Source organism: Marmota marmota, unplaced genomic scaffold (genome assembly GCF_001458135.2).
Source record: "Marmota marmota marmota unplaced genomic scaffold, marMar, whole genome shotgun sequence".
NCBI classification, from domain to species: domain Eukaryota; kingdom Metazoa; phylum Chordata; class Mammalia; order Rodentia; family Sciuridae; genus Marmota; species Marmota marmota.
Genome location: NW_025999900.1, coordinates 47,841,916 through 47,854,509, shown reverse-complemented (window position 1 = coordinate 47,854,509; position 12,594 = coordinate 47,841,916). Strand labels below are relative to the sequence as shown.

At 41.2% G+C, this 12,594-nt stretch overlaps 1 protein-coding gene across 8 annotated transcripts in view; it reads left to right on the top strand.

Moving 5' to 3' along the window:
• Nucleotides 1–12,594, top strand: part of Ston2 (stonin 2) — a 133,880-nt gene that overhangs the window by 8,358 nt on the left and 112,928 nt on the right. For 5 of the 8 annotated variants that reach the window (XM_048799130.1, XM_048799127.1, XM_048799129.1 and 2 more), the window contains exon 1: nucleotides 7–200. The gene's annotated coding sequence lies outside the window, so the exon portion shown is untranslated. Of the gene's footprint in view, nucleotides 1–6; nucleotides 201–8,462; nucleotides 8,559–12,594 lie in introns of those variants that run through there. The other 3 variants (XM_048799124.1, XM_048799126.1, XM_048799125.1) reach the window with 3 other exon arrangements.

Below are 12,594 nucleotides of genomic sequence, written 5' to 3'. Positions count from 1 at the left end.
TCTCAGGTAACTCGCCCCTCCCGCGGCGGGGCAGCGCGCTGCGGGAGAAAGGGGCCCCCGCAGGTGGAGCGGGCAGGGGGCGGCCGGCCGCGAGGTCCTAGCGCCGCAGTGCTGCTCCGCACATCCCGAGTGCCTTCCGAGCTACCGCCAGGCGAGATACTTCCCCGAGGCGCGGGCGTCCGGGAGTGAGAGGGGCTTAGGTGAGTCGGCCTAAGGTGGGCGGGGGCGGGCGTAGGGGCAAGACCCCTGTGACCTCCGCAGCTACACAGCACTTGTTGCCAAGGTGCCTTCCCTGGAGACCCAGGTCGTCCAGGACAGCTTCACTGGCCAGAGTGGGGAGGCGACAACAGGTGTCCCTGGGCCCGGTGCCTCTTCCCCCAAACCCCCCACCCCAGGCCTGGAATCCCAGCCTTGGCGTTCCGCCTCACCTTCGGGGTGTCGGGAGACAGGACCCCAGCCTGGCCCCTCAGGCACGCTGCCCGCTGGACAGCGCCTAGAGGCCTCCTGGACCCGGGGCTTTGGATGGAGTTTCCTGCGCGCGTTGCCAAGCAATTTGCCGGACACCGCCTCTGGCTGAGATGAAGAGAGTTGGAGATGAGACGTATGTGTGCGTGTGTGTGTGTGTGGTGTGTGTGTGTGTGTGTGTACACGCGCTCTGGTGCAACCCCTACTGAAAGGAGCTGCCTGAGGGCTATGAGTGAATCATTAACTATAGTGTTATACAGCTGCTGGCCCCTGCCCACCTCTCTCTCTTCCTCCCTCTCCTTTTCACTCTTTCCCTCTCCCCTTTAATGTCCTGTGTCTCGCGCTCCTAATTGATAAAGTGGCGATACCGATTAAACTTGCTTTGAGGATTATAGGAGCCAATGTCTGAAAAACAGAGCAGAGAGCCAGCACTTAGCATTTACTGAGTGCTTTATTGTATGAAGTGGATGGACGTTTAAAAAGTAAATCAGATGTGTCCAAACTGGCCCAACAACCATTTGGATCTCTGAATAGCTTTCTGTACTTGAAAGGGAAAAAAAATGCTATTATTAGTGTTACTGATGATATCATTTAAAGGTAATATATCCTTTGGAGGAGGATATTAAAAAAAAAAAAACCCTCCTCCATTGTGATGTTGAGACAAATGGCCTCCAACTGGAAACCAAAGCTTTGTAACCCTTGAAAAAATTAGTATGAATATTATATGAAAAAAGAAATCCCTGTAGTTTGTTAAATGCTCATATTTCATTAGTATGGCTGATTAGGGGTGGGATATTTTTAGGTTTTTGTACTTCCTGATGTTCCCATGAACAAATAAGTAGAGTTAAAAAGAGTGAAAGAAAAACAAAAGAAAAGCACCACACAACAAAATGCCAGCATCTCCTAGAAACTTGAAATTGCAGTTGTTACTCTCAGGCATTTAATCCTGCATCTGACCTGGGGTGGGGGGGGGTCTAGTCCAGTCTTTTGCCATGGTTTCATTTTCCTTTCCTTGTTTAATCTGAAGATTAAACATTTGACCCCCTTCATTTTTTAAAAAGCCTAAAATATCAATATGTAGCAGACTTCCTTGGAGTTCTACCCTGTGACAAACCCATAAGGACCATCCTAAAGGTTCTTTAGGGTGATGGCATTTGCATCTGCCTGCCTTTTCACACTTTCCTAACCATGCAGCCTGGGACCTGGTTGTAGACAAAATGCTCCATTTCTTGTACAGTGTCATTTCTATGTGTCTTAGAATATATACATCAACTTAGAGAAAGAGAGGCCAGGAGATCAGAAACTCACTTCTAGAGAGATGCAAACTTATAAGTCTCAAATTAATGTAACAGGTTTTTTGGGTTTTTTTTTTTCAATTGTTTACTAGGAGACTTTTACTCTGTTCTGAAAACTCACTGCTGGGGATGGAGAGAGGTATATGGCATAGGACAAGACTGCTAAGTTCAGAGCCAGACCCCACTTGTGAAAATTCAGGCTCTGACTGAGACTGGGAAACTTGAACAAAATGCTTCATTTCTTTGAGCCAAAATCTCCTTGCTCTGTCGAGTGAAGACTCACGTTTATTCTTATTTTAGTGGATCCTAAGTATAGTGTTAATAGATGGGAAGCCTAGTTCTGGGGACATAGTTACTGATCTGTAGTATCTAAAGGAGGTCTTAAAAGTGAGAGTAATCAGTTACACCTAGGCAAGATAAAGTCCTGATTGAGAGGTACTGAGTGTCAAATGATGAGCAAGTCTTTTGTGAAACTAGGGCTGCAGTGGGATTGGAAAGGGTAGAGTAGAAGAGAGAAGACATCCAGAAAGAGGAATGACCAAAATATCCATGGTCAGCTTAGGCTAAAGAACAAATAACCCCCAAAGATCCGCATGTCCACAGTAGGTCAGTTGTAGTTCTGTCCTCATCTATTTTTATTTAGGGACCCACTGAGCTTATAAAACAGCCTCTCTCTGGGACAATGCTAATCTCATTGTGGCAAAGTAAAAGAGAGAAAGTGACAGAACAAAACTATGACACTTCAAGTCTGCTCAGAAGTGGCAGCTGTCCCTTCAGCTCTCATGCTGTTGGCCAAGGTCAATCACATGGTCAAGCCCAATGTCAGAGGTATGAGGAAGTGTAAGCTTCCTGCAGATAGCAAAAATGTGACAGAGTATGTGGGAAGGTACAGAAGGAAACAAGGTCAGGGAAGTGGCCCAGCAGCAGATAATGAAGGACTTTGGCTTGTGTGCCAGGGGCTTGGGCCTTTCTATGGGCAGGGAGCAGTGACTGAAGGGTTTTAAATTGGGATTTGATAGGGTCAGGTTTTCCCACTGAGCATACATCTCTAGTGGCAATATGGAGAGAAGATTGATATAGGTGAAATGAAAGGGAAGGGATGGTGAAAGTCTGAATGAATATAGTGGCCTTGAATCTCTCACTGTCTTTCTTTATGTTACAGCAAATTCTATTACTAGAAAATTTCCATTTTCACTTGAGTGGCTTATCTTCTTTATAAGTCCTCTCCTAAAAGGTACATGCTCTCAACCTTAAGTTATCTTGAAAATCATTTAAAGCAGCAGTTCTCAGATTTTAATGTGCATCAGAATCAGGGAAAGTTTGAGAAAAAAAGATTGCTGATCCTGTCGTCCCATCACAGAGTTTCTTCACTGATCAGTTTGGGTGGAGCCTGAGAATTAGCATTTCTGACCAGTGCTTAGGTGATACTGATGCTGCTGGTCCAATGACCACACTTTGAAAACCACTGAAGGTAGAAAATAAGATGTGGTTGAGAGAAAGACCTAAATGGAAGGGTCCCAATGGAAGGAGGAAAAAGGCTGGAAGATTCTAGCATTCTCCATGTAGCAATTTTGCTCAATGTTGGCTCTGTCCATTAGCAGTGGGGTCTGTAAAAGTGACTGAGTCTCTAGATTTATATTAAATTGCAAATGCAGTTCTTCTAGTGAGGAAACAAATGGCAGCAATAACAAAAAAGCTCAGATTCAGAGAAGTAAGCAGTATCCAAGTGCTGCTTTGTCCCCTCCCTCTGTAATTCTGCCCAACCTCTCCATCCTGTCATTGAGCACTCACCCTTTAGTCTGGCTCCAGACCTCTCACTCAAGCCTGTCCACATATCTCAATCCCAGTCCCTCATGCTTCTTGTCATCCCAGTCATAATTTCTTCTGGAACTGAGTTGCCCATTGGGTGGACACTTGGCTGACTTTTAATACAGTCCAACCAAGAAATTGCTTGTGTCACTTGAGGTAACCTTTATGAATAAACATCTGTCCTGTGTGGTCATGCAAATTGTAGTCCATCCCCTCCACTCCCTAGACAAATAACTCCCTGTGAACCCAAGATCAACCCATCCCAAATCATTTGGCTTATTCTAATAGGTGGAGCAAGCATAACAATTCTAACTGACTCATCACTCCTACAATGAAAGAGCATTTAAAAAATGGTTGTTAAGGAAGAAATAAGTTAAGGGGTGTATATGATGCAGGAAATAAAATAAAACAAGGGTTTCTTTTTTTTTTTTTTTGTTATATTTTTTCTCAATGACGAAAGTTTGAATTCTACCTAGGGCCCAGATAGAAGTAGTGTGTCCATCCAAAAGACAGCATGTGGAGGCATTGAATACTTCCAGGGTCAACATTTAAGTGCTTGGTTGAGGGTTAGAATATTTGTTTCAAGGTGAGATGAGTACAAAATGGTCCATTGGAGTGTAGATAGAAAAACTAGACTCTATGCATATTCATTTTGTCTAAAATAATAAATATCATGGTAGGTTCAAAATGTAAAATGAAATGAGATTTGAGAAGACCCTTGTTCTAATTGAGATTTGACAGATAAATCACACCTTGAAAGTGTTTTTTTGAAACAGGAGATTTTTTCTGTCTCAGGAGGGTTCTGGGTATCTCCAGAGGTGGATGAGAAAGTTTAGAATCAGACTTCTGTCCTGGAGACCTAAGGCCAACTGTTTGTCTCTCCAGGTAATTCTGAAAAGCCATTACCTCTCCTCTTTCAGGCTTGGCCTCTGTAAGCTCTATAAAGAATTGTAGCAGGTTTTTAGAATACTTGGCTTAAAGTTTCAAAATATGCAACAAATAGAACCCTAGACCTAAAAAGAGTGAGAGCAATAAAAGAAACTAGCCAAGCTGGGTACAATGGTGCATGCCTATAATCCCAATGATTCAGGAGGCCAAGACAGGAGGATTGCCAGTTTGAGGCCAGCCTCAGCAAATTAGAGAGGCCTTCTGTAACTTAGCAACATCCTGTCTCAAAAAAGAAAATTTAAGGGGCTGAGGCTGTGGCTCAGGGGTAGAACACTTGCCTGGCGTGCATGAGGCACTGGGTTTGATCCTTAGCACCACATAAAAATTAAGTTGTCCACCTACAACTAAAAAATACATATTTAAAAAAAAAAGAAAATTTAAAAGAGGATTGGGGATGTAGCTCAGTGGTAAAGTACTCCTGGGTTAAATCCCTAGTACCCCTCCCCCGAGAGAGAGAGAAACTAGCCAGAAGGGCAGGAGGGTTGCAAGTTTGAGGCCAGCCTTAGCAACTTAAGGAGTCCCTAAGCAACTTTAGTGAGACACTGTCTGCGAATATAAAATAAAACAACAAAAATGGCTGGTGATGTAGCTCAGTGGTAGAGCACCCCTGGGTTCAATCCCCAGTTTAAAAAAGAAAAAGAAATTGTCACTGTCTCTAATTAAAAAGAAAGTATCACTGTCCCCCCATATGTCACTGTATAACATTTATTCAGCAGTTTAGTATGTAAGAAATGTAAAAATAAGATCACTAGATAAATACTATCCTCTCTTTATGCTGTCTCTAGCAATAGCTCTTTGCTACTGGCCTGGTAAAACCTTTGGAAGGTAGTTCATGTGAATGGGCATTGACCATCTTCCGAGTGTGGGACCCTGAGGAACAAGTTCTGAGGAACTCAGAAGTGTAATGCTCAGTCTTCTGACATAGCCTCTGATCTGAGAGTGAAACAACATAATATTTGTGCAAAACCATTAATAGTTAAACAATAACAGTAGGCAAGTAATCAAAGAGAGTACCAAGTGCTGTAAATTCAGACAGGGAATCATTTGGAGGTTGTGCTGGGCTGGGAAGGTCCATAAAGGTTGTACTGGGCTGAATGCAGAAATAGGATTTATAGCTAGGTGGAAGCACTAGTTTTGTAGGGAATAGATCTAAGTGAACTGAGGTTCTTTATTGGGGGGCAATCCTGTTTCAGGTTCACTGCAAGGTAGTGTATCTGGAGTAAAAGAATCAATTAGGATAGGAGAAGGGAAGTTTGAGCTAATTACTTCTTAAAGTCTTCCCCCACTTGATTGCCACTTGACCATGGAATCTGAATGTTCTTGCATGTAACAGTTTGTATAACCTCCTAACACATTAAGATTATTCATTAGTAGATGAGTGATATTGGACTCTGATTTCCTCTTAACATGTTCATTTTATTAATAGGAAAGCACTTTGAAGATAAGGATGTCAAACCTGTTTATAAATAAAATTTAATCCTACCATAAACTGTGTCATACTGGCAGATGATCAGTCTCTCTACATTTCCAAAGTAACCCAGAAAGGTCAAGTGACTTGTTTAAAGTCATGCAGGAATCCTCTGGCGTTTCCATGTTAACTGATGCCATCTCCCTTGACATTTGGGTAGTGTCTAGTTTAAGTTGTTTTACAGATCTCCATAAAAAGGGTGAGAAGAACTTAGGACCCTGACATCTAGTTGGGATCTTTCCAGGTAGCATTATATTCCATGGAAAAACTATAACCCCAAAAGTTCTCATTAATTTTAAATTGAAAGATCATTACACTTTCTCTTTCAGGCTCAATTCTGGTGCTCACTAAAACAAGGTATGGTTTTAGTGCTGTGGGTCTGTGTACACACACCACCTGAATGAAATGACATTAAGTATTTTTCAGACCAAATGCCAACCAGTATAGCAGGCAGGCCTATCAGTTGCTTTCAGTCTGCCTGAATTTTGAAATGAGACACCAGTTTGATAGACCCCCTTTACCAGTTTGATTGAAATCCTCTGTTGGCTGCCTTTTGAAGTTAGCTAATTGATTTTTTAAAATTAGATGCTTTAAATAAAAGTAGATTTTGTTTTACTGTTTGCTGTAGAAACTGAGTATATTTGTCTTTTTTTCTGACTTAAGCTTTTTTTTTTTTTTTTTGAGGTGAAGGGTACTGGGGTTTGAATTTAGAGATACTCAATTACTGAGTTGCTTAGCACCTCGCCGCCATTGCTGAAGCTGGCTTTGAACTCAAGATCCTCCTGCCGCAGCCTCCCTCCAGAGTCACTGGGATTATAGGCATCGCCACCGCTCCGGCTCTGACTTAAGCTTTTAAAAGAGAAGAATCATAATATTGTGATTAAGTGGATAAGGCTGTGGTGATCCATAGACAGTGAATTTATTAGCATATATATTGCTTAAATGTTAAATTTCATTCTTTGTTTTGCATTTCCCTCCACTTCTAACTTTGAGTACTTGAAGAGTGTGGGAAACAGTTATCAAAATCACTATCAGTTGCTTCATTCATTGAGTATTACTAAGTGGTTAGGTCCTCTGCCACATCATCTCATGTTTTTTGCACCTCAGTTCACTAAGGTCAGATGAGACTATATCTGAGATTAAGTAATTTATCAGAGATGCTGTGCTTTGAATCCACCTCTGTTAATCTCTTAGGTTTGATCTCGGTCACTATAGTATTTGGAAACAAAAGGAGAAGTGCTCTAAAGAGGTAATGGTGGGGCTTGGGTTGTGGCTTAGTGGTAGAGTACTCGCCTAGCATGTGTGAGGCACAGGGTTTGATCCTCAGCACCACATAAAAAATAGATAAATATGGGGCTGGGTTTGTGGCTCAGTGGCAGAGTCCTTGCCTTGCACATGTGAGGCACTGAGTTTGATCCTCAGCACCACATAAAATGAATAAACAAAATAAAGATATTGTGTCCATGTGTAGCTAAAAAAATATTTAAATAAATAAAATAAAGGTATTGTGTCCATCTACAACTAAAAGAAAAAAAATAATTAATATTCCCAGTGGCTCTGGAGGCCAAGGCAGGAGGATTGAGAGTTCAAAGCCAGCCTCAGCAACACCATGATGCTAAGCAACTCTGTGAGATCCTTCTCTAAATAAAATACAAAAATAGGGCTGGGGATGTGGCTCAGTGGTTGAGTGCCCCTGAGTTCAATCCCCAGTATCAAAAAAAAGAAAGTTAATGGGGGCTACCTGTCCACTCTGTCCACACCCTTGGAGATTCCGTTGGAGGGAAACTGCCCTTATTTTGGGGCTGTTGGTTCAGGCAATCAGTAGGTTAGTAGAAGCACACTTCTTTCTCTTATTTCCTCTTCCTTTATCATTTTTGTCATAGAGCAACCTTTTAAAAGAGAGATGAGAGAGCAGTGATCTATTTGAGTAAATGCATTATGACTCTCAGTCACTCACCAACCTAACTAGCTTTGGGTGTGGTGCTGTCTACAACAGCCATGCTCTGTATTTGCTGACTTCTCCAGCTGTGCCATCCATCCGAATCAGGGATCCTGGAGCTCACATACTCTGCTGCTGGTTAATCCCTGAGCAGTCCTTGGGGATACAGTTCTGAAGAGTCAGAATTATTTGCTGTCATGTATCATATATGCTCTGTCTGGATCACAGCACAATGCTCATGGGAGCAGGGATTTATTTTTTTAATACTTTGTAGTTGTAGATGGACAGAATGACTTTATTTTATTTGCTTATGTGGTGCTAAGGATTGAACCCAGTACCTCACACATGCTAGGCAAGTGCTCTGCCACTGAGCTACAGCCCCAGCCCAGGAGCAGGGATTTTGGTCCCCTGTAATTTGGTTATCTTTTACCTATGAAAAAAGACTAGGCACTTTACAGGGATGGGTCCTAGCTATAAAAAAAAAAAAAAAGTAGATAAAAGTGTAGGTTCATTTATGCATATATATCTCTACTTACAGGGGAAAAAATGTGTGTCTCATGGGTAGAGCATGGTGAAGTGGTTAAGAGAATAGACTTGGGAATCAGCTGTCCAAGTTTGGATGATGAAGTCTTGGGTAAGTTATTTAACCTCCCTCTCAGTTTTTTCTCTCTATAAAAGAAATAATAGAACCTGTTTCATAGACTTATTATAAAGACTACAGGAGTTATTTAACTAAATGAGTTGTAAAGGACTTTGACATAAGCATCTGGCAGCTAGGGAGTGTTACATAAGTGTATATCAAATAATACATGAAAATAAAGTGATAAGTGAATATCACAGTGTGTAGGTCAGACAACACCATAATAGATGCAGCCACATGAGTGCCTTTATAGGGGTACTCATGATGAATCATGTGCAAGTGAAATCCATGTGTACCAAGGCAGTTAGCCGTTTTAAAGAATCACATCAGACATATGATTGTAAATTGCCTTTTTGTAAAATAAACCTGGGAGAAACCCTGCAAGAAGGGAGAGAGAAGGCAAGAGTGGTTTATTTGATGTTTTGGGCCAGGATTACTGGAAAGATAGAGCTGTCATCATCTTGGATAGGGAAGGCTTTTGCTGCAGTCATTTTGGGAGAGATAGTAGTTGGTCAATATTGGATATGTTAAGTTTGACAGGCTTCTTAGACATTTGCATGAAGATAGGCATCAGGCAGAGTCAGGTAAGAATTCAAGACAAGAATTCATCTTTGGGGTGGACTTAGGCTTACAGATGGGACCTATAGCTATGAAGGAATGAAAATAGTTGATTGAGGAGTGGCATTTGAGCTCCAGTGGAAAAGTCAAGCTGGCTTTAGTTCTCTAGTTGCCCTTTCTTTCACTTTGCCAGGATAAAATGCAGTGTGGCCCTTTGGGATGTTGGCATTTTCTTAGTATAGTTATCTTTTGAACCCTATAATGCTGTGGTTAAATACATGGACTTTAAAGTTAATATAATAAGAGTAGCTACCATTTGATGTCTTATTAGCTTTGTGCCTTTGGGCAGGTTACTTAGCCTTCAAGACTCAGTTTCCTTACCAGATGGGAACTGGTATTAAAAAACTTAGTGCACAGGTCTGAGGGCTCCCTAAGTGCTGCATTAAAGTGATGAATCTGTTCTTCCTTTATTCATTATAAAATTCTCACTGTTCATGCCAACATGTTGGAATTAAGGAACAGTGACAACTTACACATTTTTAAAGCCCTTTGAATTTTCCCGGAGATGAAAACCATATTTTAATTTAACTCATACTGCTACCATTTTTCTTCTGTTTATTCAAATAAAAAGGGGAGGTCAGGGAGATACTGCAATAAGTTCTGCACACAAGTCAGGCACTTAGGTTTCCTTCATATTTGAAACACTACATCCAAAGATCAAGTGTGGCCCGTTTTTGTGGCAGTTGCTACATGAATCACAGCTACAGGAGCATTCAGAGATCTGAAAGCCAAAACATGGGTAGGAAAGGGATATCCCTGGTAATGACAGTGTTTTAATATTATATCCATTAACTTCATGCCTGCTCTCTGCCACCATGAGCCATGTAAGAAATTACTTTCTTCTAATTAATACACTAGCTGATTTTCCCTACAATTTTAAATTCGAGTTTTGTGGTTGATTGGAAAATGCATTTAAACCACTTTGTTTCAGAATAATATTATTTGGATTCTATTTTTTAGAAAGTTTCCTTCTCTAATATGTAAATAAGAATTCAGGGATAGGGAGAATCACATTCTGAAGTCTTGTCTCTTTATTCCCTAATTATTGTGTCTGCTGTGTTTGCACTTATAGTTGATATACTTTGAATTTGTGGCTTTTCTGTTTTGCAAGAGTTACTGTCAGTGAGATGGCCACCAAAAGAAAAACTACTATTAGTGGTGGCAGGACCAAATTACATGTAATGGTGTGGTTTGTTTCTAAATCCTAACAGAGTTTCAGAGAGACTTTTTCCAGATGGGCATGGGTGATGTGAGGACTGAAAGAAGAAAACATTAGAAACATCAAAGTAGGAAAAAAAACGTTATAGGAAAAACCTTCTAGTGATTAAGTTTTTCTTTCTGGTCTTTCAGGTTGAGGAAGTAAAAGAATAGGCATCAATGATGGGAAATTTCCATCAACTTGGAAAGAACAATAGAATAAATAATTCTTTGCCACTAAGGTACAAGCTTAGGGAGTCACAAGGTCATTGGATCCTGCCCCATTTGTCTGTGGTGACAGCCTCTCCTGCCCCCACCAGGAACACCTTATCTTAAACAATGGAAGTGTCCCTGGGAAGTTGAAGTGCACACAAACGGAATTTTTACAAATTATATCATTTTAGAAGTATACCAGTGGTTGTGCTTTTCTATGTTTCCCAGATTTTCTTTAGTGAAATTGTATTCTTTTTACAAGAAAACTGTATAGAAATTAGAAAAATGAATAAGAAAAAGGAAAAAAAAACTATGAGTGTGGGGATGGGTGAGTCGTCACCATTTAAAGGTGCCCATTTGCTCACATTTCATAATGTGAGAGCTCTTTTGTCCCAATTGGGACATTTCTTAACATATCTACTCTCTAATTTATAATTTATTTTAAAAAGGATGGAATATTAATAGTGCATTTCATATATCAAAACCCAGGCCCTGCTCTTCTGGAGCCAGCCCTCAGTCAACAGATATTTCAGCTCTCACGTTGTGCCAAGCCCACCCAGTGTGTCCCAGTTCATCGCGTCTGTCCTTGGCAGTTGGAGACACCCACGTGCCCCTGCCTTCAGTCAGCAGACAAGAACTTGGGATGTGTCTTGTTTGTGAGAGGGCTGGTTCACAAGGATAACGTTGCAGTCAGCCCAGCCCATGCACAGCTGCAGCCCAGAAGGCCAACTGCTGCAGCCTGAGCTTTAGTGTTTGGATGGGTTGTTTTGGTTCTATGACTGTGTGTCTGGTTTGTTGGGGGAAGAGGGAGGGGAAGGATTCTCAGAAAAGGAAAGGCGATATCCTCCACATTAATGAAAACGGAAATAAGGAATTATCAGTTCAGGGTCAGTAGAAGCCACAGTGCCTGGCTTCCTTCTATTCTCCTCTCGAATGCTTTTGGTTTTGAAAAGTCTGAAAGTGACTTGAGCTAGATAAATTGTTCTGGGGTGGGAGCTTTTAACAGGGAGTCCACAGATCCCTAGGGGGTTTTTGTATGGACTTTGTGAAGCACCTTAAATTGCAAATGATGTTACATGTATATCACTTTTCCAGATACAAGAGTCTGTGGCTGGGATGGGGTTGTGGCTCAGTGGTACATCACTCCCTCTCATGTGTGAGGCACTGGGTTCAATCCTCAGCACCACATAAGATAAATAAATAAAATGAAGATATTTGTCCATCTACAACTAAAAAAATACTTTAAAAAGGAGTCTGTGGCTTAAATTAAAACTCAAAGAGATGCAGCGAGCTATAATTAAAAAAAAAAAAAGGAAGGAAGGAGGGTAGAAAGGAAGGAAAGGAGGAAAACAATCAGTTCCAGGGAGAGGCCTTCAAGTTTGCATTATTTATCTTAGTCTTGGTCCTAACTAGATCACTGTTCCTCGTGAGGGTCACATGCATGTAGTAGAAGTAGCAGTGCAGGTGTGTGAAGCACCTTGGCACACCCATAGAAACCTGTCCTATAAAAGGTAAAGGAGGTGCACTTTTTCAAATGCAGGAAAGGCGGAGACACAGAAATCTCCAACCCCTATGATCCTCATGCCTCCTGCTTACCCCTTTCTTAATTCAGTATTGTTCTTGTGCTCCCTTAATTCAGTATTACCTAAAGCTCAACCAGTTGGAGTGAACACAGATATCTCTTTTACCTGGTCTTCCTCTGAGTTGTAAGAGAACCATGTTTTTTCACCACAATGTTGAAGTTGAATTTGACCCAGGCCTCAAAAAAGATGATAAGAGAATTCCCAAGGAGTTGCTTATCCTGTGCCTGATACACAAATATTAACCTTCCCTAAGGTTCCAACCTTGATTTTTATTTTACTCATATTATTCTCTGAGTGACTTAATTGAAACTCCCTTTTTTCCTGTGACCTCCTACATTGAATTAGCAATGCTCATCTTTCTTCTGAGCTCTAGACCTGCCTATTTAACAGGACCCATAGACACCTCAATGATTGTTGTA